We start from the raw sequence: 27,274 nt of genomic DNA, 5'->3' as shown, positions 1-27,274 counted from the left end.
GGTGTTTTGCTTCTTTGTTGCCATGTTTCGTATTTCTTCTTGTTTATAGAGAAATTTTGGTTAATGAAGCATGCGTGATAGCTTATTGTAGGTTCTAATGGATTATTTTTGTTTATAGAGAAGTTTTGAATGCTATCTGATTTTTTGTAGTTTATTTATCAATCTCTGAATATTTTTCATTGATTTTTCTTATGTAAAGGTTGTTATTTTCGATGTTAATCAATGAATAATGGTATTGTTGAAATTTAATTCTATTACAGCCTACAGCTCCAGGTTTGGAGGAAAAGCTTGGAAAGCTAGCTCCTGCACATGCTGTTGCTGGTTCTATTGCATCCTATTTTGCTGGTTCTATTAATGTCTTTTCAGGTATAAGTTCAATAAGAATTACTTGGTGATTCAGTGGTCTGGAGACAATCCTAACAGTTTAGCAGTTCCATGACTCTCTTCATCTATTATTAATTGAATTCTCTATGTAAAGCAATCAGTATTTAATCTATTATTCGCAAGTACAACATGCAATTTGGTTGGTGGGGTTAGACCATTTGATTTTGAAAGATAAGCTTCCATGGAAGAATCCTAATCATTTTTTGCTTTATTATTGATGATGATGGATTTTCAACATATTATTCCGTGGAAACGTATTACAACAACATTAAAAACCAAAAAAAAAAAAAAAAGTCTTGTCTAACAGTGCAAGAAAAGTCATGCAAAGTATTTAAAATATCAAATGGCACTACTTTGAAGAATGTAGGAGGAACTGGGTACCCATAATATTCAAATATTTAGTCTATATTTCTTCTATTTTCATCAACTAAAATAGTTTGGTCCCGCAGGTTTAACTCTAAACACTCCTGGGGATCTAACAATCACTAAAGCAAGGTAGAGCAAAGCAGCAGAGGCACAAGGTAGAGCAAAGCAGTAAAGCAAAAGACGTACAAAAGACAGAATTTTCCCTCTTTTTTTTCTGTTGGAAGAGTTACTTACCTGCGGAAGAGGAACTAAAAAGCAACTAAAAACAAAGCATAATGAATAATTAAAGAGAAGAAGAAGAAAACAAACTCAACTGTGGAAGAGGAACAAAGAACAGGAAAGAGCTTTGAAAGCGAAAATGTGAAAAAAAATGGGTATAGAGCTCCAAAGAACCAGCAAAGGAAAGAACATTTTTTGGGGGAGAAGACAGGTTAAAAAGGTCAATTATCAGCCAAAAGCACTTTTGGCTGAAGAAAAGTTCAATTTTTTAATTTCTTCATCTGCAGAGAAGGGCTTTTTAGATGGTGAATTTTTTTTTCTGAAATGGAGGTCGTTCTTCGTTCCTTTTAAGAGAAAAGGACTTTTTATTGCAAAAGTCCTTCTAAAACTCAAAGGAGAATGGGGCCAAAGTTATATACTCTTGCAGTTTAATTCTACTAAGTGGGATGATTATTTTATTCTATTTTTATTGTAAATGTACGCATGAATGCCTGCCATTGATATTTATACTTACAAAGAAAGAGAAAAGAATAATGGTGAATGGAAAGGAACTCTTACGAGAGGTGCATGTATTATTATATTGTATAAAAAATTGATAAAAAGATTGGGATCTGTGGAGTGTCCCAAGGGGGTTGTACCCCCATTTCTTGCATGAATGTGTGTATCATATTGTTTAAATAAAATGGATGAAAGGGGAACTCGTGGATGGTTCCCATAGGTGGCTTTGATAGAGGAGCACGGAGGGTTCCCTCGGCTGCATGTGGCAACTTTTGTTATATTAAGATTTGAGTATTTGTCAAGTTTAAACAGATCAAGTTCTATCATAACTTCAGCTCTTGAAAGCATTTAAGTGCTTCGTGTCAAGGTTTCTACTCTTGTTTGAACCATTCAAGATGATCCTTCCCTTCAAACAATTGTCCGAACATTTCAAGTCTCGAGAAATTACATCAACTGGTATCAGAGTTTGGGATTCTTGAATTAAGGTTCGTTTCTATCCTTTATAGTTCATATTGAAAAAAAAAGAGATTCGAAAAAAATTACGAAGTGAAAAAAAATTTTGTGAAAAACAAAGAAAAGAAAAACAAATCGGAGATTAAAAAAAAAGAAATTATGAAAAAAATTCAAAGTGAAAAGGACACGAGGAAAATTCAATTTTTGTTACTTTCATCAAGTTGTTATCATTATGAGCATTTCATTCGATTTTGAACGTTCTAATGTGTATTTCTCTTGCGAATATCCGATCAAACTCTGAGCCAACTTCTGAGCCACTATCCTGAGAGGTTTGAAAGAGTTCTATTAGTTCTCTTAAGAACCTTACAAGAGAAATTACAAGTGGAGTGTTACAAAAAAAATTGAGTGGAAACACGTGAGGGAGTGATTTGTGTGAACGCACACTTTTCTAACCATTTTTGTCTTATAGTTATTATGGCACAATAAATCTTCGTGAGGAGAAGGGCTTTAAGCATGCAAGTTAACAATGACGATTGGCAACGTAAGAATATTTTTCATATAAGATGTTTTGCTCATGATAAAGTGTGTAGTTTACTCATCAATGGTGGGAGCTGCACAAATGTAACGAGCATAACTTTTGTGAAGAAATTGAAATTGCCAACTTTAAAGCATCTAAAGCCTTACAAGGTACAATGGCTTAATGACGGGGGTGAAATCAAGGTTAACCAACAAGTCATGGTGTCATTTTCCATCGGAAAGTACAAAGATGAAGTCTTATGTGATGTGGTTCCAATGCAAGCTGGACATATTTTGTTGGGGAGACCATGGCGGTTCGAGAGAAGAACTATCTATGACGAATTTACCAACCAGTACTCATTCAAATTCCATGGAAAAACCATCACGTTGGCATTTTTAACTCCCAAACAAATTTTTGAAGATCAAATGAAGTTAGTATTAGAAAATGTGTCCATATTATAGTAAACATGTAACTGTTTTCTACTTATTTGAGTGATGAATAAATAAATAAAGTTAATTCACATTTCACTATGATGTCTTTTGTATTTTCTGTATTTTATATTTTGCATGCATAGCAAAATTGTGACAAGCAAATATTAGCTCATTGATTGTCTAAGTTCAAACTGAAGATAAGTGGCATTATAATGAACGTTTACATAGCGAGAAAGATAACTTACTTCAATAGATAATGTAAATGAGTCCATAATTCCGTAAAAGAATCAAAGTCATCATTTGATTCAAATACTGAGAAGGATTATTATGTCACCTACAATTCCAATTGGGGAGATGACTAGTCTTGGCTATCGGAGTAGTTGACTCCGTGAGTAGAGACATAGATGTACTCATTAGTAGAATAATACATTGAACTAGACCCAAGATGAATTAATTATGAATCTGTTTGTGAATTAATTCACTTGTGACTTCATAGTGTGATTTACTTAAATCTTGAGTTAGTCACTGACCATGCGTATGCAACTCATGTGCTTTGATATAGTGGAGGCCTACGAGGCCTTGTACGGTTGTAGGTGTCGTACTCCGTTATGTTAGACAGAATTAAGTGAACTTCAGGTTCTTGGTCCTGAGTTAGTTTCAGAAATTGAAAACACTGTGAAATTGATTCAAGATCGTTTAAAAGCCGCCTCTGATCGGCAGAAGTCGAATGCTGATTTAAAAAGGAAGGATATCGAGTTTTCTGTAAGTGAGTAGGTATTTCTGAGAGTATCACCGTGGAAAAAGGTTCTCCGATTTGGACACAAGGGCAAGCTGAGCCAGAGGTTCATTGGGCCTTAGCACATCTTAAAACGTGTTGGACCTGTTGCATAATAGTTAGAGTTACTGTCGAAGCTAGAGCGAACTCATAATGTATTTAATGTCTCGATGTTGAGGCGGTACTGATCTAATTCGTCGCATATTATTCTAGTCGACGAGATCGAGTTGTGATCGGATTTAACATTCGAGGAGGAACCTGTTCAGATTTTGGAACGTGATGTTAAGGTACTGAGAAAGAAAACTATTCCTCTAGTAAAAGTTCTATGGCGGAACCATGGTACTGAAGAGGCCACATGGGAACCTGAAGAATCGATTCGACGGCAGTATTTGTATTTGTTTGAGTTAGGTAAATTTCGAGGTCTAAATTTATTTTAAGAGGAAAGAGTTGTAACGCCCCAAAACTTTAGAATTTAATTGTGAGAATCTACAATAATTAATCTCGGTATCTGTGGTTTTGTGTTCTGCTATTGTGTTTAAGGTCTGGAGTTCGAGTTGTATCGATAAAAGTTTTATTCTTTTAGAACAACCTCTACTCATGCAGTGCATAGTTAAGTGTAATTCTATGCGAATCTATGTAAAAAATAAGTCTGTTGGTTCACTAGTTAAGCATCTGTTTGTATTCTACCTGGTCTCGAGTTTGAACCCCACTGTATGTGTTAGGAGAAATTTTTGCTTATTATCGGAAGTACGCTAGTGGTTAAGTCAAAAGCATCATTAATTTTTTTACTCTATGTACTCCTTTTTTCTCCCTTTTTCTTTCTTTTTATTTTTCTTTTCCTCTTTTACTTCTTCGATTCTCCTTCTCAGTTGTGTTCAACAAGTGAATATCAGAATTAGTGAGACCTTTAAGTTGTTGGAAAATTTCTGTATAAGTTTTGTCAGAATCCTATTATTTTTGCGAAGTTTCGTTAGTTTTCTGTTGCGTTCCTAAATTGGGAATTCTCTAGTTGTTTTACAAAATCTCTTATAATTAGCCATTTTGCTTCCTTAGGCGTGAGTACGGAGGGAAGTGATCCTTCGTGTGTTGTGCCAACTTAACACTGTTGAATTATCGGTAAGCATTCATCGTCAAAAGCTAACATCGAGGTTTTGACAAGTTTTCTTGAGTGTTAATGTATATGTTGATTCATTGTTATAGTTGTTTGATTGGTTGTTGAATGGTTAAATTAGGTTCCGGGACTTCTTCGTGTTGTTTCTACTTCAAAATCTCTTCAGGTGCGTGCCAAAAACTTTAATTTTGTGAGTTTCGATCATTGAAAATGGTGGCTATCGATGCTACACGGCCAAGCACACGGGCATGTGTCCAGGTTGTGTGAGCCACATGGTCGTGTGCCAAGTCATGTGGTCAGCCGTGTAACTCACTGTTCATCAATTTGGGGCCACATGGGCACGACACACGGGCGTGTGTCCAGTCCATGTGAGGCCATATTGATGTAGAGTTCACACAGGCAAGGACACGGGTGTGTGTACAGGCCGTGTGAGGCACACAGGCAAGGACACAGTGTAACGCTGGGGTTTGTGCAAGTGTACACAGTCGTTATCAAGTAAGAAGTAAATATCGAGTTATCGTCTCCACAGGGATTGTATTTGTGCTAAGTCAATTAATTTGTAAAATTATATTAACAATTTGAAAAATAAAAGCAAAATATAATTGAGAAGTGGTATAAACTAGATGTAATGATCCCTAATGTAAATTATCCTAATATGCAGAATATATGAATGAAATAGATTTTAGCAAAATTTAACACAATTTGCAACAATTATAACATAAATAAACTAGGACAATTACTTTAATTAAACTTAATTTATTATCATCATGCTTAATAATATTCGAAAAAACATTCCATGGCAACTCGATCTTTCATGAGTTTGGAAACCAAATTAGGTCCTTTCGGAATCCTTTACTTAGTAAATACACATTTTATTGATCCTTATTTACTAAGGGTTTCTTAGCATTCGTGTGAGGTAACAGGGACGTGTTAGGTTTGAAACAATTTAATCACACAAATCTAAAAACTATGCAAATAACAGAGCTTGGTTAGGGTTGTTATGCAACCTACAATTTAATCGGGTTAGGATCTAAATTGAGCATGCACATTTCAATTATGCGTCCATTAGCCGTCGTCTGGTTAGGATCGCTCAGCTAATTCAGGTGCATTTCAATCACGTATGAACAAAATACAGACTTGATTTTAATTGAAAACATGATCGATTGAGGCACAAACATTATAAGCATGAATCAAATAAATATTATTTAATCAAAATAATCATCCTAGCTTAAATAAAATTAAGCTATCATTGTTGTAAACAAGAAAAAAAATACATAGCAAACATCTTTATATTAAATTAAAGAAAAGAAAGATTAAACCCAATTCAAAGTGGTTGTCACCCAAGACTCTGACTGACGAGGCTCCTTCGCTTCTTTGCATTGCTCCTTTGCTGATGGTTCTCCAAGGTGGCCGACCAAGGGCTCTTTAAGAGGCAAATTTTTTAAGAGGATGAGAGATGAGAGGGTTGATGAGATGAGGGATGAGGGATAAAGTGAGAAATGAGCTCTTATTTATAGGTGAGGCAAGGGAGCTAGTTTGCTAAAATTAGGAGTGTCCATCCTTTGAAACCTCCTCCAAGAGTGGCAGGCCATGAATTGAGGAAATGTGGCTAATTTTTCCTTGATTTTTGATCAATTTGAATGCCACAACAACTCAGGACTAAGATTCAGTCTTCAACAAATCTTCAGGTAAATCTCTAATTCCTTCAACTTTTCAAGGGCCTTGTATAATTAAACCAAAAATTGGTTTATAATAAGCCATGTGCAGCCAAAAATTGGGTTGACTTGGTCCCCACTTTGGACGATTTTGCAATTAGAAGAAAACTCTCAGACCTGTCAAAAATAGCAGATAGTTTAGAGGACCAAATGAATTAATTTAACCACTTTAATTAATCAATTTATTTAATTAATTAAACTCAATTTTATTAATGAAATATTTAACATGAATTATTAAAATATAACATTACATATTATTATATAATTTAATCATGCATAGCCCACTTCATAGCTTAAAAATATAATATGCTTAAATTAATATAAAAGAAACCATTTTATGCATGAAAACTATATAATAAAACATAAAATCACATTTTAATAATTTCTATGTCCTAATTTCATATTTTCACATACTTCATTAGTTTATTAAACAATTACTTAGTTTTAACAACAATTTTAAGTAAAAATGTGATAAATTATATAGGAAAAATCCTATATATTTTTCTGTTTACACACGGGCGCATGTCCAGGCCGTGTAACTCACTGTTTGTATTTTGGAACCACACAGACAGAGGACATGGGCACGTGTCCAGGCCGTGTGGAATATAAATCGGGTCTGCATCTTGAATTTCTAAGGCCGTGTGTGTGGATGACACTGATCTTTACCTCCTCAATGAATTAACGATCTGAATTCGATTGTATGAAGGCTCTTTGATGCTCTATGACTGACATATGTATAACATAACTATAAGTGTACTGTGATAACTAAATCTGATATTGAACTGTACTCTATAAATGTGGATATTTGTACACTGCATATACATATAAATGTGGATATTTGTACACTGCATATACATGGGTTGGGATACTGTGAAGAAGAAAGTACTCTGATCCGAACTAGTGGCTAAGCCACAATGTGGATAACCCTGAATCTGGTGCATTGATGAATTTTGATTTAGCAGCTAAGCTGCGAATCTATAAATGTATCAGACAGACACTCTATGGTGTGTAAGGTTGGATGGGCATTGAATGCCTTTAATGGTGTGTTGGGATGGATGAAGATGGTGTGTAGAGGTTGAGGGTAGGAAAAACTCGCATATGAAACTGATTTATCTGTAAATGAAACCTAAACTACTTATGCTTCTGTAAATGAACTGTTCTATATCTGAACTAGGATGACTTCTATTGCTTAATCGAATTTTGGGATTCGAAAAGGATCTTTCAATTGTATTACACTTGATTGAACCTCTTGTAGGCACTGAGTTCACAACTCATCTATTTTCTAATTGAATTACAAGTGGTTCACAAACTTGAATGGGTTGGCGCTACGAGAGCTCGATCAAGCTTTAGCCCTTCACTTAATAATTACTATTAGTGTTTTCCGTATTTAATGATAATATGATGTTTTGGGAAATTGCATACTTAATTAACCGTGTGTTGGATATTATGTGATAAATGGTTTAGTGTTATTGCGTTATAACTGTGAGACTTTAAGATCGATGGTGTAATTCTCTGGACTTGATCTGGACGTCTAGGTTGGGTTTTTGGTGTTACATTTGTCTACTAATACAAGTTGTATTTCTATACTACGATTCGACCACGTAATACCGCTTAGTATCAGTTTAAATGATAGACAACCAGTGAGCAACATTTGCTTCTATTTTGCTTTGCGTTCAAAAACCATGTGAGGACAATTTTACAAAGTTTATTAATGTAATCATTGAATTCTTTTTATTAACCAATCTGTTCTAAAAAAATACAAATGTATATTGACAAAAATACTACACTTAGGGCACCAGATCCAACACATTTTCCTTTAGACGTTCTGATAATTGCTAAGCACAACTTATACTTCGGTTATACCGATGAGCGGTGAGTGCTAAGCGCAATCTATATACTTCTAATGTTCCAATGAGGCATTGGGTGCCAAGTTGGTGTATTGGTTGGGACTCGTGTATCCATTCAAGTCTGATTCATGTTAATAAGGGATATAAATAGCTCAATTGATTAAATGATGCTCGAAATGGATTAATGTTATCAAATTGAACTATAGTTACTTAAATGCTCAGGCTCGTTTAACTAGTTCAGATAGTTTTTCACATGCTATCAGTAGTCATGCTATCGGAAAGATAACGATTGAATTGATTCGATTCAGAAATGAAATGCAGATTTGATTGAATGTATTAAATTGGATAGAATTGTGAACATTAATGATATTGATATGATATATTCAACTAGCTTGCTAATTAGGGTAATATATATAGTTGATTCATTTAACATGTTTGGGGTATCTTGTGGCATATATATGTTGTTTTGTGGTTTGGTGATTAGCATGATATATATATGAATTGGTTAATAATGGTATTGAATTGGATATATGCTATTGATATAAACTTGTTTTGCTTTAACTTGCATCATAGAAATACCATTGAGCATTATTGCTCAACGTACGTTTTATTTTCTCCATGCGCAGGTATAAGTACATTTCTGGGTCCCAAGAATTGATTCCAGTAACCAAGAAGTGATCCTTACTCAACAATGTTTGTAAAGTTCTCTTTCGTTTAGTATTTGGCATGTACCTAGGGTTTGAACCAATTTTGCATCTCAAATGTCCATTTTGAACAATTGTTGTTAAATGTTAACTTGGTTGACCATTTTGGCATGTTTTGGCATGAATGCACTTGGTGTGATTTGAATTTGCATGGATTGAATTGTTTAAACCTTAATTCAAGTGTTTCAATCTTGTACCAAATTAGACCTTATAGAAACAATGAGTCACGTCACAATGACATACTCTCAACGTCGTAACAAAACCTAGTCAATGAGTTACGTTGTGACAGGGAATCCTCGAAGTCACGGCATCAACTCGACATTTTGAATTCTTTACAATTTGATCCTATTTCGATCTCAAGTTAGCAATAGAGTTTTCGTAAGCTTTGTGTAAGATCTGTAAATAATTATTTATTGTATTATACACATATGTTTTTCATATTGGATGTTTAGTATATTAAATTGATTATAAATTACTGTAGTTGCTTCGACAACGAATGTAGCATCCTATAGCTCAGACTCACCGATCGAGTTGAATATCGGGCTGTTACAATTTTTCATTCACTTTGATCTACTAAACGTTTAACTGAATTATCTAGTATTTATTATAAATAATATATATATTAAATTTAACTAAATTACTTATATTTCTTATTTAATTATTTATACTTGGCCAATAAGATCTGATGATAAAGAGTAGATATTTAGACTAATAAATATGAAAGTATCAATTTTATTGATAATTATATTGTCAAATAATTATATTGTCAAATACTTTTCTAGATTAACAAATTCTATATAATAATTTTATATTGTCAATTTTATGATTTTATTAATTTTAAAAGAATAAATAAAATTATTTTTTATTTCGAGTGCAAAGTAGTATTTAATTATATATTAACTTATAATTTTACAAAGAATTGGTTTGGAACTTTTTCGTTTTTGAAGGCCAACCCTGTATTCGCCTCTCATAATATCCGAACAATACTTTTAATGTAATTGGATTTAGCATCATTCAAATAAAGAAGTCTTAAATTAGGGAAAATGTATTGTTTGGAATGAAATTATAAGCAGTAAAATCATTTCGAAGAAATGCACTGTAATTACTATAATCAAGGTTGTTCTTGATTAGTTAATTTACAAAGGTGAAAGGTAAATTTTCATTAAAAATAATTATAAATCCGAAACAATATACCTAAAAAGGGAGAGATGACTTTATCAAAGCTTTTTGATTGATAGGTCCAAACTTTTAACTTCACTTTAGAATCGAAAACTTTGAACTTTTAGCTTTTAGCTTTTTTGAAATAGAAATGTAGATGTTAAATCTGGTTTAATCATTTAAAAAAGATATTTTTTTTGGAAATAAAAAGATAAAAAATGATTGAAGTAGCTGATCTAAAAGCTGAAGACTAACGTAATAAAGCAAAGATGATGATGACCTGTGTCTTTTTAAGTAAGTGAGAGTGAGAACTAAGAACTCCATGAAGAAACTGCTCTAATTATGCCCTCTCAGCCCCCAACCTAATGCTCTAAACACTAACTTTCAATCAAAACAGTATGAAGTAGGAAAGCTCATTGAATATTATGAACCCACCTATATACTAACCAAGTCCTTCCATCACACCCACCACATTTACACCATACGCTAACTGGTTTTCGAACAAACAACACTGTTCTTCTTCTATAAACATAGTAAATGCCAACTATTTCATTCCCACTTCCATGGCTACTCCTCCACCCACTCTGGAATGCTCTTCACCTGTAAATCATCCAAAATATGAGACACATATCTCGCATACATCCAAAATCCAGATAATATAAGCTTCCATGACTACTTAGTAGAGATATTACCAGACTCTGATATTTGAGAATGTAAAACATCTCCAAATATCGCCGTGTCTCTCTTCTCTCGAGCCTTGATACATACTTCCAGAACCCGTAGATTCTAGCAAGTGTCAGTAACCTTTCCGAATATATCTTCCATGTGTACGTACCAAATGGATCATAATACCAGTCAAGAAATTTTTTATGTTTTTCCTTGTAAAAACCTTAACCTTTCGTAGATCCGTTTCAGGCCTCCATTGGATATTTCGTTCCAGTAACTAGGACCCCTCTGGCAACGTTCGAAAAATCCGATCAAGCTAGCAGCAACTTAATTAGGGTGATAGGGATCTACATGAAATCCAGAAATACCGTGCTCGATGATCTCTGCAGGGCCACCATGAGAAGTGGCAAATGTTGGAAGCCCACAAGTCATGGCTTCCACAATTGTGAGACCAAAAGCTTCATAAAAAGCTGGCTGCGATGAATACAAAAGGAATATGTTTATTTGCAAATTTGTATAAAACCAAGTAGTTCCATTGCACGAGCTATAAGACATACCTGCACGAAAGCACCTTTAGCATCAGTAATGTAGCGATAGAGTTCACCATTACGAGCACGATTCATTTGTGCTTGTATCCATCGAAACTGACCACGCAAATCATATCTCTTTATCAGGGCATGCATCTTTTCGATCTCAGCCATTTCTTCTCGATCCCGTGAATTCTTCACATCTATGTAACCACCAACAATCACTAGATTAACCAATTGTCTTAGCCTTCTACTCTTACAATAACACTTAACAAGGCCCGTTAAATTTTTCACCCTATCAAGTCTTGCCATGGAAAATATGAGCGGCTTCGATCGATCACTCAACATACCACTACATCATTATAAACATAATGCAGATCAACATAAAAGATAGACAAAATACTAGCAGCAAAGATGATGTAAAACTTGTGTTGAAAGTTACTCACACATGCTCATCATTTTGCTCGGGATTATATAAGAGCTCTTCAATTGAACCGTGTAAAGCAGTAAGTCTTCTTTCCTTGTCAGAGTATGGAAAGTTGTTGGAACAATGAGCAAAGATAAAGGGAGCAAAACAGTTTCTTGAGCACTAAGGCTCGAGACTTGCAGTGCAAACAATAACAGAATCAAGCACTTAAGAACCAAAAATGAAACTAAGAATGAGAGAGTATTGAATGATAAATTTTTGAATGAATTTTCATTAATTTTAACAATGGCTTAGAGCCAATACAAATACCAGACATGAGCTGGTCAGTACAAGCAAAATCATCACCTAAACACTACCTAACTTCACTAATAACATTGTAACTTACAAAAGATGACTTGCACACATAGTAAGCTAATTTAACAGCTTATCAGCACCTAATCATCAAGTACAACTTATTTTGATTTCAACTAAGTTACAAATCACTAATTTGAAAGTAACAAAAAACAAAAACAAAAACAAAAGCTTTTTCTTCAGCTGCAACTGCATTGCTCGGGCTGTTTCTGTTGCATCATGGCAACATGCTGGCCAGCTTCAACACTCCTCCTTGGCTTGCATGCTGCAAACTCCCAATCTTATTCTCAAATACTCGAACCTTGATACACTAAGGGGCTTTGTCAGGATATCAACTAGTTGATCCTCAGAACTGTAATGAATCAGTTTCACCTCATTAACTTGTTTCATTTCCCTAACAAAATGAAATTTAATCTTGAAGTGTTTTGTTCTTCCATGGAACACTGGATTTTTTGCAATTGCAACAACAGACTGGTTGTCACAGTTGATCTTTGTTGCTTCCCTTTGGTATAGGTTCAAGTCAGCCATGATTTTTCTTAGCCAAATGGCTTGGTTAACAGCATTAGCAACTGCTACATACTCTGTCTCAGCTATTGATTGAGCAACTACTGTTTACTTTTTAGAACTCCAACAAAAGATGGTTGAACCAAGGGTGAACAGATACCCTAAGGTGCTTTTCATGTCATCTATCGATCCAGCCCAGTCACTATCAGCATATCAAAGCAACTTCATGCTTTCAGCCTTGGTAAACATCATTCCAAAGCTTAGTGTACCTTTGATGTATCTGAGAACTTTTTTACCAGCTTGGAATTGCTTCTCATTGCAACAATGCATGAATCTAGATAATAGACCTACAGGATACATAATGTCTGGTTTGGTGGCAGTCAAATAGATCAGGCATCCAATCAAGCTTCTGTAGGTTGATTCACAAACCTTTTCAAAGTCACCTTGGCTTGACAGCTTCTCTCTAATAACAATTGGAGTGCTTGTTGCCTTGCAGTTCAAAATGGAGAATTTGTTCAGAATCTTCAAAGCAAATGCCTTCTTATTAGAGTATGTCCAAAGATCAATCATGAGATAGTTGTAATAACAAACTTGATTTATCATGTTTATTAATATAAGGCATTACCATTATTATTTCAGTTTCTTTTCTGTGTGCATAAATAAACTATTTTATAATAATTTCCTGAGAATAATATGATTATTCTTAAAAGGTCCTTAGTCAAGTATTATTGTTGGCTAGGACAACAATAATGCATTAAGACTAACATGTAGTTGATTGATGATAAAGAGTTGTCGTTGATATGGAATGTCAAGATCGATGCATGAATATGTGTGTTAGAGAACAACATATTGTACTGACCTGTTATGAGTATGTTTCTTGGATTATTATGTATTTGTCACAACATTACTCATAGTGATTAATATGTATATGATCCTCAGACTTGAGATCATCATAATCTCAACATCGTGAGTTGTGTATTTTGATACACCAAACGCATACACGTGAATCGGTTGTTCTATAAAGGCTGATGTTGGATATACCACAATCTGTGTAGAGGGATATAGTTGATCGATATAGGATAAGTCCCTCCTACATAATGGGAGTAATATCTTAGGCCACTTGATTGAGTGAGACTAGAAATGCATGGCCATGCTCAAATAAGCTGATATGAGATGTCATACTTATTTGTATATCATAATCTACTTAAGATATCAAGGAACATGGAATGGACTATGCAAGTGTGACTATTCCATGACTTGTGTCCAATCTAGAGATAAAGGACTTAAAGATTATTGCATGAAAGGTTAATCATAAAGGGTTATGTCGAATTATGATTTCTTGTGACTTAGGTAGCAATGATGCATTGCTAGGTGCCACTCATTGTTTGTAACATTGGAATCGTTCTAGTATTACTGCTAACGTTACAAGAACCTACAGGGTCACACCCTATAGTTGAAATGAACGGAATAAAACATAGTTGGTATTGTGTTTGGTTATCGCTTGAATTAAATTAATTATAGAATTAATTTAATTGGGTAATTAAATATCGAACACATTATATACAAGGTTGTTGTACACATAATGAGAACATGAATTTGGTTAGTATATAAATTCAAATAAATATATAGTTTACCGAAATCATTATTATAATTAATGTAGTTATAATTTTCGGTTTAAAAACATTGATATATTTATTTAATTTTAAGAAACCTAAAAAGGGATATAAAATCCCATTTTTCTTTGCTTGGTGTGTCTAGTAGCCGTCAAGGCAAAATCTTCTCAAAAATAGTTTTTGGGATTCTTTCTGTTTATTGTCAACAGGGTGGACTACGTAAAGGTCGGGGTCACGATAGATTGCGGCTAGATTCGATAGCAGATCAGATTACTCGTTGCCAAGGCATCACTGTCTACTCAGAATAAAGATTCAGTAATTTCGAAATCTTTTTCACCCCGATTCGTTCCTCACACATGGATCCATAGTTAGGATCGCCGGATATTTTATTTTTCTACTGCACCGTAGGGGTGCCGGCGTTCCAAAACTTCTGACTTAGGAAAATTCCAGATTGAGTTTGAGACATTTTCATGCCAAGGAAGTAGCACATTTGTCCCAAATCAGACATCTCAAAATTCTTCTCCATTTTGGTTTTGAAAACAACCAGCAATTCATGAGTTTCATCTGTCACAGGCAGGTCATCAACATACAGGGACACTACAAGCTGTGTTTCAATACCTCTCTTCTTCACACGCAAGGTAGGCTCACTGATGCTTCTCTCGAATCCCAAGCTAGCTAGGTAGCTATTGATTCTGTCATACTAGACTCTTGGTGTCTGCTTCAAGCCATACAAGGCTTTCTTCAGTTTATACACCTTGTTTTCTTCACCTACAACTTTGAAACCTTCAGGTTGCTCGATGTAGATCTCTTATTCAAGGAAACCATTGAGAAAAGCTGACTTTACATCACGCTGATGTATTTTCCACTATTTTTGTACAGCCAAAGCAACCAGCAGCCTGATTGTGTCTAGCCTGGCTACTGGTGCAAATGTTTCAAAGTAGTCAATGCCATACTTTTGACTGAATCCCTTCACTACCAATCTTGCTTTCAGCTTGTTTAGAGTTTCATCAGCATTGTGCTTGGCTCAAAACACCCATTTCACTCCAATAACCTTCCTGTTGGTTGGTCTATCAACTAGCTTCCAAGTCTGGTTCTTGTGAATCATGCTCATCTCATCGAGTATAGCCTATTTCCATCCCTGTTGAGCTTTAGCTTCTTCAAAACAACTTGGTTCAACTACAGCTACTTCAGCTCTTTCATAGATTTCACTCAAAGGTCTAGTTCCCTTGGCTGGTTCATGGTCAATGTCCATTTAAAGACCATTTTGATCAGCTTCAGTCTGATCAGTCAGTAAGTCTTCAGCAATAGCCTCTGGTTTATTTTTATCCTAGTTCCATCCTCTCTTCTCATTAAACACAACATCTCTACTTACAAGAACTATGTTAGTTGAAGGATCTAGGATTCTGTAGCCTTTCTTCACATTTCTATAGCCTACCAAGATACCAAGTTGTGCTTTCTTGGCTAGCTTATTCCTTTTAACTACTGGAACATGTGCATAACAAATACAGCCAAAGATCCTTAGATGATCCAGTGATGGTTTGAACCCAAACCAAGCTTCAAATGGAGTTTTATGGGCTAATGCCTTTGTTGGCAATCTGTTTTGAAGATAAACAGCAGTGTTAACTACCTCAGCCCACAAGGTTTTGGGCAGATTTCTTTCGAACAATAGACATCTGGCCATATCCATTAAGCTTCTATTCTTTCTTTCACTAACACCATTCTGTTGTGGTGTATAGATGTTGGTGAGTTGATGCTTAATGCCTTTTTCATCACAAAAACTCTAAAACATTGCAGAGGTGTACTCAGTCCCATTGTTTGACCTCAATGTTTTCAGCTTGCAACCTGTTTCTATTTCTGCTGTAGCTTTGAACTTCCAGAATACTGAGGCTACTTCTGATTTGTGCTTCAAGAAGTAAATCCAGCAATACCTCGAGTAATCATCAATAAAAAGAATGAAATTCCTGCTACCATTCAAGGATTGTGTTTTCATAGGGCTACACATATCAGTGTGGATCAATTGCAGCTTTTGTGAGGCTCTCTAAGTCCTGTTCAAGGGAAATGGCAATCTAGCCTGCTTTCCTAACTGACATATCTCACAAACATCCTCTTTCTCAACAGAATTAGTGAAGTTTTCAACTAGATCTTCTTTGGTCAGTTTGGCTAGTGAGTTGTAGCTGGCATGGCCTAACCTCTTGTGCTACAGCTTAGATTCATCAAGCACTGCTATGCAGGCACTGTCTGAGCTCTTATTCTAGTCTACTACAAAGTTTCTATTAGCCATAGTTACTGACATAAGCTTATATCCACTTGGATCACTGATCAGGCATTCTTTACCTTTGAACACAACTGAGTAGCCTTTTTCTAGCAACTGAGCTATACTTAGCAGGTTTCTATCAATTTCAGGTACAAATATGACATTTGAGACAAGTTTGTTACCTGTTGAAGTGTTAATCAGCACATCTCCCTTGCCTTCTGCCTTGATGAAGTGTCCATTTCCAACCTTCACCCTTGTCTTGAAGCTTCTATCAATGCTCTTGAAGATTGCAGCATTGGGAGTTATGTGGTTTGTGCAACCACTGTCTATCAGCCACCCTTTTGTGATTTTTCCATTCGCTACTGAGCAAGACACTATAAAGACTTACTCTTCATAGTCATTGCCTTCTTCCGCCACTTGAGCTTCAGCTCTTGGCTGTTGAGGTTGGTTTTGTCTCAGTTTGCCTTTATTTCTACAAACTTTCTCTGAATGACCCATCTTTTTGCAGACTTTGCACTGCAAATCAGGCCTAAACTAACAATTTTCAGCTGGATGACTGAGCCTTCTGTGCTATGGGCAAGATGGATGCCTTCTTCCTACTCCATCTCTTCTTGGCTTGTTAGACCAGGGCTTTCTTCCTTTGTAGCCAGAAGATCTCGAGCCAGGCCTACTCTTGGCTTGGAAAGCACCTTCTTGATGCTCCTCCTGCCTACTAGCTTTTCTTTGCTCTTGTGCATAAAGAGCATTGATTAGCTCAGCTAAAGAGATGCTTTTCAGGTCTCTTGAATCTTCAAGGGATGAGATCTTAGCTTCATATCTCTAAGGTAAAGTTGAGATAACCTTCTCTACAACTCTTGCTTCACTAAACTGGTCCGCAAGCAGTCTGATGCTATTTACTACAACCATGATTCTGTTTGAATACTGCTTTACTGTTTCTTCCTTCTTCATCTTCAAGTTTTCAAAATCCTTTCTTAAAATCAATAGTTGTTGCTGTCTTATTCTTTTTGTGCCTTGAAACTCCTCCTTCAACTTATCCCAGGCCTGCTTTGGTGACTTACAAGCCATGATTCTTGTGAAAATCACATCAGACACTCTGTTTTGAATGCAGGACATAGCCTTGTGTCTTTTAGTTCTTTCATTTGCGTGTTGCCTGATCTAAGCCACTGAGGGATTGGCTCTCAGAGGTACTGGTTCAACATTTGAGTTAATAACCTCCCACAAGTTGAATGCCTGTAGGTAGGTCTTCATTTTCACCATTGAACACTGGTGGTGGTGCTGGTGAGAATCCAGATGAAGACATGATTCCTTGACTTGAAGAATGACAGGTCCACTGAGAAATATACTTTAGATACCAATTGTTGGAACAATGAGCAAAGATAAAGGGATCAAAATAGTTTCTTGAGCACTAAGGCTCGAGACTTGCAGTGCAAACAATAACAGAATCAAACACTTAAGAACCAAAAATGAAACTAAGAATGAGAGAGTATTGGATGATAAATTTTTGAATTAATTTTCATTAATTTTAACAATGGCATAGAGCCAATACAAATACCAGACATAAGCTGGTGAGTACAAGCAAAATCATCACCTAAACACTACCTAACTCCACTAATAACATTGTAACGTACAAAACATGACTTGCACACATAGGGAACATGATTTAACAACTTATCAGCACCTAATCATCAAGTACAACTTGGTTTGATTTCAACTAAGTTACAAATCACTAATTTGAAAGTAACAAAAAACAAAAACAAAAACAACAGCTTGTTCTTCAGTTGCAATTGCATTGCTCGGGCTGTTTCTGTTGCATCATGGCAGCATACTAGCCAGCTTCAAAAAAGTATATGCTCATATCTGCACCTGGGGAGACAATGTTAAACTTTGGATCGAAAACATCTATACCATGGACAACTCGATACTGTCCTGGAAGAGTGAAAGCTGCGTGGCTCTCATATTGTCCGACATTATTCTTGTTGAGACATGGGAAATGGGGTAAGTTTGATAAGCAAGGGAGTTTGGCGAGCGTTATTATAGTTATTGAGATTTCTCGAGAAGGATAAATTGTGATTATATCAAAAAAATCACAAAGTACCTCCCAACAATTTCTTGGTATATGCTGGTGATTATAAAATCAGCATTGTTCATAGAAATTAGATCAGCAGTAAATTGACATGCTAAATGGTACTTGTCCTCGTATTTTCTCCAGTATATGTCAGAATCTGGATACTTTGTTTTCTCTAATGCATGTGCAATGTTGCACTGCTTGGAAATAGAATTAAAGAAGAAAAGTAAGATCAGATATAACCAATTAACTGCTTAGTATAAATTCATCTATTCATTGAACTAGGGAATTCTAGAAAAATCAAATAGAAATATAGAACCTGTGTGATTCCTAGTTTATATGATAACAACGACGCGACAAGATTTCCATCGTTGTAGTTTCCAATTATAAGATCCGGTACACCCTGTAACTCAGCCGCAATTTCATTTGAAGCATCCTAATAACCACTGAAAGTAACCATGAACATTAAGCCCTCAAATCAATTTAAGAGTGAGAAGTTGTTAAAAGTTTGCTCCTATGAGAAAGAATTGTATGAAACTATAATTCTACATCTTCCCTATCCCTTTCCATTAGAAGAATGACAAATCGGATTTTTCCACCTAAATTTTAGCATTTTTAGTTGGATTTGAATTTTTTTCAAGAAGAAAAGGCTGAAAATTAGGAGGAAAAATCTGATTTGTCATTCTTTTGCTGGAAAGAAATAGAGATGGTGAAATCACAGTTTCATACAATCATTTCTCTTGCTCCTATTTACCTCTGCAAAAGTTTCCAAGTTTGGTCACACATCAAACCTCGAAATCCATTTATGTAGGATACCATTCTCCGATCTAAAAGGGACTCTAAGAATGTATGTATGATTAGTACCGCTAATTCTTTCTAGTTTTTGGTTGTATGTTGTTCCTTTTGCATCCGGAATTAGTCGGGTAACCTTAAATCAACATACATTGAAAGGAAGAACTTTGTTAAGCATAGAAATGGAACTATGAAAACTAGTACGATAAAATCACCAAGTGAATACACTTACTATAAGAATCTTTGGAATCACATCTAGACCCTGCTCTTGTTTTCTAAGAAGCATTTCTTTCTCTAATGCTCACACTTGATCGAGTATATAGACAATCTGTGTTCAATAGCTATAGTTCTATTCAATAGCTATAGTTCTATTGTCATGATAAATATATAATTGTCTATGATGGAAATGGAATAAATATGTAAAAATTTAGATGCCAAATAATGAACAGTATAGAACAATGAACAGTATAGAACAATTAATACCTGTCCACCAGTGTCTGGCAAACCTAAGATAATTTTAGAACAATTTGCTTGACCAGGAGTAACCATGTGGAGACATAATTACAACATTAAACACCATAGGGATCCTTCCAAGAAATGTTGCCAAGGTAGAAGGATCAGGAGCATGAAGGATGTCCAAGAGAAGCCGCATCATCTCGGACACCCATTGTGCCGTATCACCCCAACCTTTCTCGAATCCCACTCCTCGTAAGCTGCGTATTTTAGATCAGCAATATTATATATATGTGAGTGAGTGGAAGCAACAATTGAAACATTTTAAACAAAATGTATATATTCACTCACTAAAACTCAAACTCGGAATATGGTGTCTCGTGGGAGCTTAGAAAGGTATTCATATGCCCTACTCAAGGCAGATTGAAGCTTTGAAATGTTCTGAATGCGGTCATTCAGCATCATCACCTACAGTATACAATCACGAGCTTTGATTATCATCTATTTGGAAATTAGCATGCAAGCTACAGAGAAACTAACCATTATTGGAGGATCATTTAAGATAAAAAGAGAAAGTTGCTCAATAAAAGGCAAGACTCAAGTGGAGACTAACCAAGCCATCATGCTTGTGGGCACGAAGGAAATCAAGCAAAGGCTCCAAAATTTCTTTTTTGTGGAACATATTAGAAGATAGGTGGCGATTAAGGAACATAACTCCATTGCCAATTGATGATGAACATGTTGGTCTAGGAAATGTGGCATTAAATGGCTCGAAATCAAGTTCAACCATATAGCTGTCTATGCACCTAAAGGACAAATTCCACTCCAAAGTCGAACGATAAAATGCAGTTAAAACCAGCTTGTCTACAAAATGCAATAACATTCAAACATGTTAGCAAGTAACTAGCTTCAATCATATGACAATTCAGAGTCTATTTTGTATTGGAGATGAAAGCATAGACTTATAATCTCCTATAACATTAAAGAAAAAAAAAGATGGGATTCTTACCCTCCATCGACAAGTTCTTCCTTGAACCGAAGATACTCTGAAACACTCAAATGATCCACAGTGAGTTCATAACCATTAACCCGAAAATATTCCCATACACCTGGCCTTGGGCGAACTGCTATTACCACAAATGCAGGAAGAACTATAGCTTCCTTTAAAGTACAAAGTTGAAAACACATAAATTCCAGTAGTAATATATACATAGATGCATGCATACATATATATGTTCGTTGCTGCTACATATCTGGTACTTTCTTGTGTGTCACCCACAACCACTTAGATCAAACCAAATCCCAGTACCAGCAATGTTCTACTTTCTAATAATCATTTTGAGATGAGCAAATTTTACCTGTGTAGACTGTAGGAATTTGAAAAAGGGACCATCCCTGAGTTTATGCATGGTTTCATCTTCTTTAGCGGATTCAATTAGCTCATCAGTCAGGTGATGAGACTGCAATATCCTTTTTCCCCCAGAAACATACCTTCATATACAAAAAGCTTTGAGTCTCTTAAACTTGAATTAAACTGTATGAAACTAAAGGAAGCACTTCATTTTCAGACACAGCAAAAACATGTATGCATGCAGAAGGAACAAGACAAGACCTGGAAAAAAGAGAAACGAGCTCATTACAATAAGCAGAGAGGGTTTCTTGAATTACATCTCTCATTGTGTTGGGTGTGGTTGACTTAAGTAACCCACAAGAGAAGAGATATAAAAGGACGGCCAAAATGAGGCAAAATTGAGAAAGTGAAAGGTGCCATTGTGATAGTTCTTTGGAAACTATGAAAGCTCGTTTCCAAATTCCAAGTGTAAGCGTTGCATCGTTCCATAGACTGTAACGCCCCAACTGAGCGTTGCATGCGGTTGTCGCACGTACCTATTTATGGTTTCTATTGCATTGCATGGAGGCATGCGGTTTCTTGGCACCACCCCGCTGAAATTGAATAAGCCACTTATGTTTCGGCCTTTGTTGTTTTCTGTTTTTATATGGGAAAAGTTATCGGTTCGGTAGTTGGATTTTAAAAGGTAAAATATTGGATTTATTTTTGAAATTCTTTTAAAGAATATTTTGGATTTTATGAAAGGAAATTAAACTCTAACTCATAATTAAGGGATGAGATGAGTAATTATTAGATTATATCGCATGGTTACTTGTTTTTAACTATAATGCCTTGATCTTTTTCTTTTTATAGGGTATATTGGCTTGATTTTTTTTAAAAATAAAAAACCATTAGGCTTGATATTGAAACTGTGAGATCTGGGCTTGTTTTCCTATTTTAATTTCCTTCCATGCCAAGCGGTGAGCTTATTTAGGCTACTTTTGGATCGGTTTAGTGTGAAGAATATTTTTTTATTATTCAATTTACATTAAAAACAATTTATTAATATATTAATAATTATTATATAATAACAAAACTAATATTAATTAGCTTAATAATATATTAATGTAAACTTAATTAATTTTGTCATAATTTTGTAAATTATACTTAAGAAAACATCATATATTATTAACTAGTAAAAAAATTAAATCTATAAAATTATTGAATATAATTGGATAAATTTAAAAGTAATAGTAAAGATTTTTTATAATTATATATCTATACTTATTATAAAATTGTTGTCTGCGTTGATATCCTAAGTTAACCAAATAGCAATTCAATTAGAAAAAGATTAATATAATCTTTCTTTTAAATGATAATCGATGTTATTATGATGGTGTTTTATTTTTTCATACTTCTATATAATCTTTAAATAAAAAGTTATATATCACATATTCAAAGATCGAACACATGTTTTAATAAGATTTATATACAAATTCTTTTTCACTCGGTTAATGTAAATATACATTTTAGCATGCAAATTGGGCTATAACTTAGGATTTTGACTAGTTAGTTTCTATGTATAATTCCTAAGTACTAGTATAAATACCTAGCACTTGTACAACAATAGATTCATTCCACTTTATTTTCCAAATTTTAATAACATGGTATCAAGAGCTTAGGTTCCCCTTTTTTTTTTCTCTGCTCTTATGGTCCTGTTTTGGGCATCATCGCCCCTATTTCTTCCTCCTTTTCTATCCGTTGATCAAACTGCTCGCACCATTTTCTGCTATTCTGCTCCTAGTTATTCACTCTCTTTCTATACAATTTGTCTCTATCATGAAGAAAATGGAGATTTCCCGCCCCATCTAGATGGGACAAATTGCAATCTTTGGGCTTTCGGGATGCGTAGCTACATTATTGGCCAAAAATTGTGGTGCATTGTTACCAGTGATGAGATATTAAACTTGTTTGTGAGACGAATGAGACTGTTACCAAGTATAAAAAGACCGTTTGATAGATTGAGATAGTAAGAATTATCAAATTATCACTTGGTTTTGTAATACTTTTGTCCATGACATTTATGCTCACCTTGATGAGTTTGAAACAACAAAATAGATATGGGATTTTCTTGCTACTCGATATCAAACCACCAGTCTTGCTCACTACTTCTAACTATAGATGGTTAATGGTTCGTTTGATTTATTTGGCAGTGACGAGACTGAATTTGGAATACTCAGTTCATGTCTTATCCTAGTTTATGCATGAATCAAGGCAGAAGCATTGGGATGTGGCTCTGTATGTTGTCTGATCCTTGAAAGGGTCTCTAGGCTAAGGAATTATTTTGAAATTTGATAGTGATTTGTCTTTAAAAGGGTGTTGTAATTCGGATTGGCCTGTTTGTTCGTTAACTTGGTATTCTCTTACTAGTTGACTTGTCTTTTTGAGACAATCTCCTATTTCCTGGAAAACTAAGAAACAACATACTATTTCCCATTTTTCTGTTGAGGTTGAGTATAGGTCTATGGCTTGTATTACTTGTGAGCTCAAGTGGCTAAAGGTCTTGCTATTGAGCTTAGATATTCATCATCCTAAAGCAATTCCTTTATTTTGTGATAGTCAATCTGCGCTGCATATTACACAGAATCTTGTATTTCACGAGCGTACTAAACATATTGAATTGGATTGTCACCTTATTAGGGATGCAATCCAGGATAGGTTGATTGCACCTTCTTATGTTCCGACCTCCATTCAATTTCTTGACAATTTTACAAAGGTGCTTGGTAAACCGCAATTTGAATATTTTCTTAACAAGTTGGGCATTTATGATCTGCATGCTCCAACTTGAGGGGGTGTTAGGATATTATTATGAGATATTATATTTTAGCAATTTGATTCCTAATGGGATATTATAAGATATTATTATGGGATATTATCTTTTAACAATTTGATTCTTTAAATGATAAAACTAACATATTTTAATCTCATTCCTAATACGTTTTTGGATTATTATTTATGCAAATTGGTGAATTTGATGCTTCTAATCATTTTAATTCATGTTCTTATACTCAAGTGAGCATTTGGGAGCAAAACAAGCGAAAATCAGAGAAAAAGAGTAAATTTTAGGAGCCATGTGAGCTGGATATACACCCATGTGCCAGCTCGTGTCGATTTTGAAACTTTCTTCCCAAACACGCGAAAAAATACAATTTTTAGGCTTTCTGAGCATTCTAAAGTCTATAAACACGAAATAGAAGAAGAGATATAAGAGCCATCAGAGAATATTGAAGAAACAACTCGAAGAACACCGTTGGAGCCAACTCTGAAGCAAATTTCCATCAAGATCGAAGACCTCATTTTAATTTCTTCTGAAGTTTTTATGAGTTTCTTTGTTTCTTGTGGTTTTTCTAACTTTGAGATGTTTTTATTTAAGATTATGAACTAATTCCCTAAATACCTAGGGAAGATGAAACCTAAGATAAATTTTATTATTTGATTTCTGTTTTACTTGATAAATACTTGATTCTTGTTCTCAATTCTGTGTGCTTATTTCTTGTTTTAATATTTTCAAGATATTAATTCATGTTTAATGTGCTTAATTCAGTGGAGGAAAAGTCCATGTTTAAGAGTAGATCTAGCATAATTGAGCGAAGTTGCATGCAATCATAGAAATAGAATGACATAAATATACCGAATTAGAGTCAAATCTAATAAGGGAATCCATAGATAGAGTTAATGCGACGATAGGGGTTTTAATTAGAAAGAGATTTCAATTAATCAACCTAGAGTCAGTTGTTTTTACTCTTGAAAGAGATATTAACATAATTTAGGGATTTCTATTGATCAAGATACCAAGTGAATAAATCTTTTAATTGATTGATAATAATAGATGAAGTCTAGATGAATTCTTTCCTTGGTATTGTCTCTCTCATTGGTTATTATTCGATTATTTTCCTATTTCATTCTCTGTTGAGTTCTTAGTTAGATTAGTTTAGTAATTTTAATTTAAAACCTATCACTCCAATTTGTCGACTAAATAATAGGGAAACAGTAATTACTAATACTTTTAGTCCTCGTGGATATGATATCTCTACTCATCAGAGTAATACTATTTATAGATAGGTGCACTTGCCTTAGTCGTATGTTTAGTTAGTCATGTGAGACATATCAAGTTTTTGGTGTCGTTGCTGAGGACTAAAACATTAGGAACACTTTATTTTTATTAATTTAGCCATTTTTATTTATTTTTTATGTTTTTAGTTTAATTTTTACATTCTAATTTTTTCTTCTGTTTGCTTCTAACAGGTTCTTTTGGTTTATGACTAGAAGAAACCCATCGGGACTATTACTTTTTAATAACGAAATTGAAAGTACTACTAGCAAAAATCATAAAGAAGTGAGACAAAGTAACAAAATTTAGTGGAAGAACAAGAGGACATTATTATTACTGAGGAGATGGGCGATAATCAGAATATTCAGCTACCTTCTGCAGCTATTGCAGCTCCTGTTCCTCATACTATGTACAATTATGCCAAGCCTACTTTAACTGAGGTTGAATCGAGTATTGTACGACCCACCATTGCTGCAAATAATTTTGAACTAAAGCCGAACATAATTCAAATGGTACAACAATACATTCAGTTCGATGGTTTGCAAGACGAAGATTCAAATATTCATTTGGCCAACTTTTTAGAAATTTGCAATACCTTCAAGATTAATGGCCCCATTGACGACGCCATTCATTTACGGTTATTACCATTCTCATTGAGGAACAAAGCAAAACAATGGTTAAACTCTTTACCACGAGGTTTCATCACTACATGGGTTCAAATGACCGAGAAGTTTTAACTAAAGTACTTCCCACAGGCTAAAACAGTCAAGTTGAGGAATGATATCTTCTCATTTGTGTAAATTGATGTAGAAACTTTATATGATGCATAGGAGAGATACAAGGACTTATTGAGAAGGTGCCCTCATCATGGGTCACCCTTATGGCTACAGGTTCAAACCTTCTACAATGGTTTGAATCCCTCAACTAGATAGTTAATCGATGTAGCAGCCGGTGGAACTCTAAACAATAAGACACTCGAAGCGGGTTATGAATTTATTAAGGAGATGGCACTGAATAATTATCAGTGGCAAGTCATGAGGACAAAATCGATAAAAGCAGTCGCTATCTTTAATTTAGATGCAGTCACCATGTTATCAAATCAGGTAGAATTGCTTAATAAGAAAATTAATGGTTTATATCTTTCTATGTGGGTACATCCAGTTATGTAATACAATACAAATGGAAGTGAAATAAATAATCCAGAATATTTACCTTTCGATCTTAGCACGAAAAATGAGCAAATAAATTATATAGGTAATAATCCTAGACCTCAAAATAACCCTTGTAGTAATAAATATAATGCAGGTTGGAGGATTCACCCAAATTTCTCATGGGTTGGTCAAAGAAACCAAAGATCACAACCTCCTCCAGGCTTTCAACAACCCTATCAGTAATAGAAGAAGTCTAACCTTGAAGAGATGTTGGAAAAATTTATTTTGGTGTCAGAGACTCATTTTCAAAACATCGAAACACCTTTAAAAAATTAGCAAACATCAATTCATGAGCTTGAAAATCAGATTGAACAGCTTGCTAAATTGGTTTTAGAAAGGCAGCAAGGTAGTTTACCTAGTAACACCGAACCCAACCTAAAAGAGCATGTGAAGGCAGTTATATTGAGGAATGGGAAAGTGTTGGTTGATCCCGAAAAGAAGCTACAACAGGAACCTGGCAAATGATGAGGGGGTAAAACCTGAAAAAATTTAGACACCAGTGCTTAAAGAATATAAACTACCGACCCCATGTGTGATGCGGGAGATTTTGCAGTAGGTGCAGTTTTTGGACAGTGAAGAGATAAGCATTTTTAGCCAATCTATTATGCTAGCAAGAATTTGACATATGCACAAGAGAATTATACTACTATGGAAAAAGAATTGCTAGCTATGGTTTTTGAATTCAATAAATTTAGACCGTATTTAGTATTGAATAAAGTTGTTGTTTACATTGACCATTCCACTATTCGCTACCTTCTAACTAAATTGGATGCAAAACCTCGACTTATAAGG

The 27,274-nt window shown here is 34.8% G+C and overlaps 1 non-coding gene and 1 pseudogene across 1 annotated transcript; both read right to left on the bottom strand.

Annotated features, from left to right (window-relative positions):
• Positions 1-10,759: 10,759 nt before the first annotated feature.
• On the bottom strand, positions 10,760-21,507 carry LOC105775490 (sucrose synthase 2-like; annotated as a pseudogene).
• A 4,531-nt stretch (positions 21,508-26,038) lies between these two features.
• LOC128034276 (small nucleolar RNA R71) lies at positions 26,039-26,145 on the bottom strand. Its single transcript, XR_008190406.1, has one exon. It is a non-coding gene; the product is annotated as a small nucleolar RNA R71 (small nucleolar RNA).
• Between the last annotated feature and the right edge of the window lie 1,129 nt (positions 26,146-27,274).

This window comes from Gossypium raimondii, chromosome 10, assembly GCF_025698545.1.
Source record: "Gossypium raimondii isolate GPD5lz chromosome 10, ASM2569854v1, whole genome shotgun sequence".
Taxonomy (NCBI): Eukaryota; Viridiplantae; Streptophyta; class Magnoliopsida; order Malvales; family Malvaceae; genus Gossypium; species Gossypium raimondii.
This window is presented reverse-complemented; position numbering and strand designations above follow the sequence as displayed.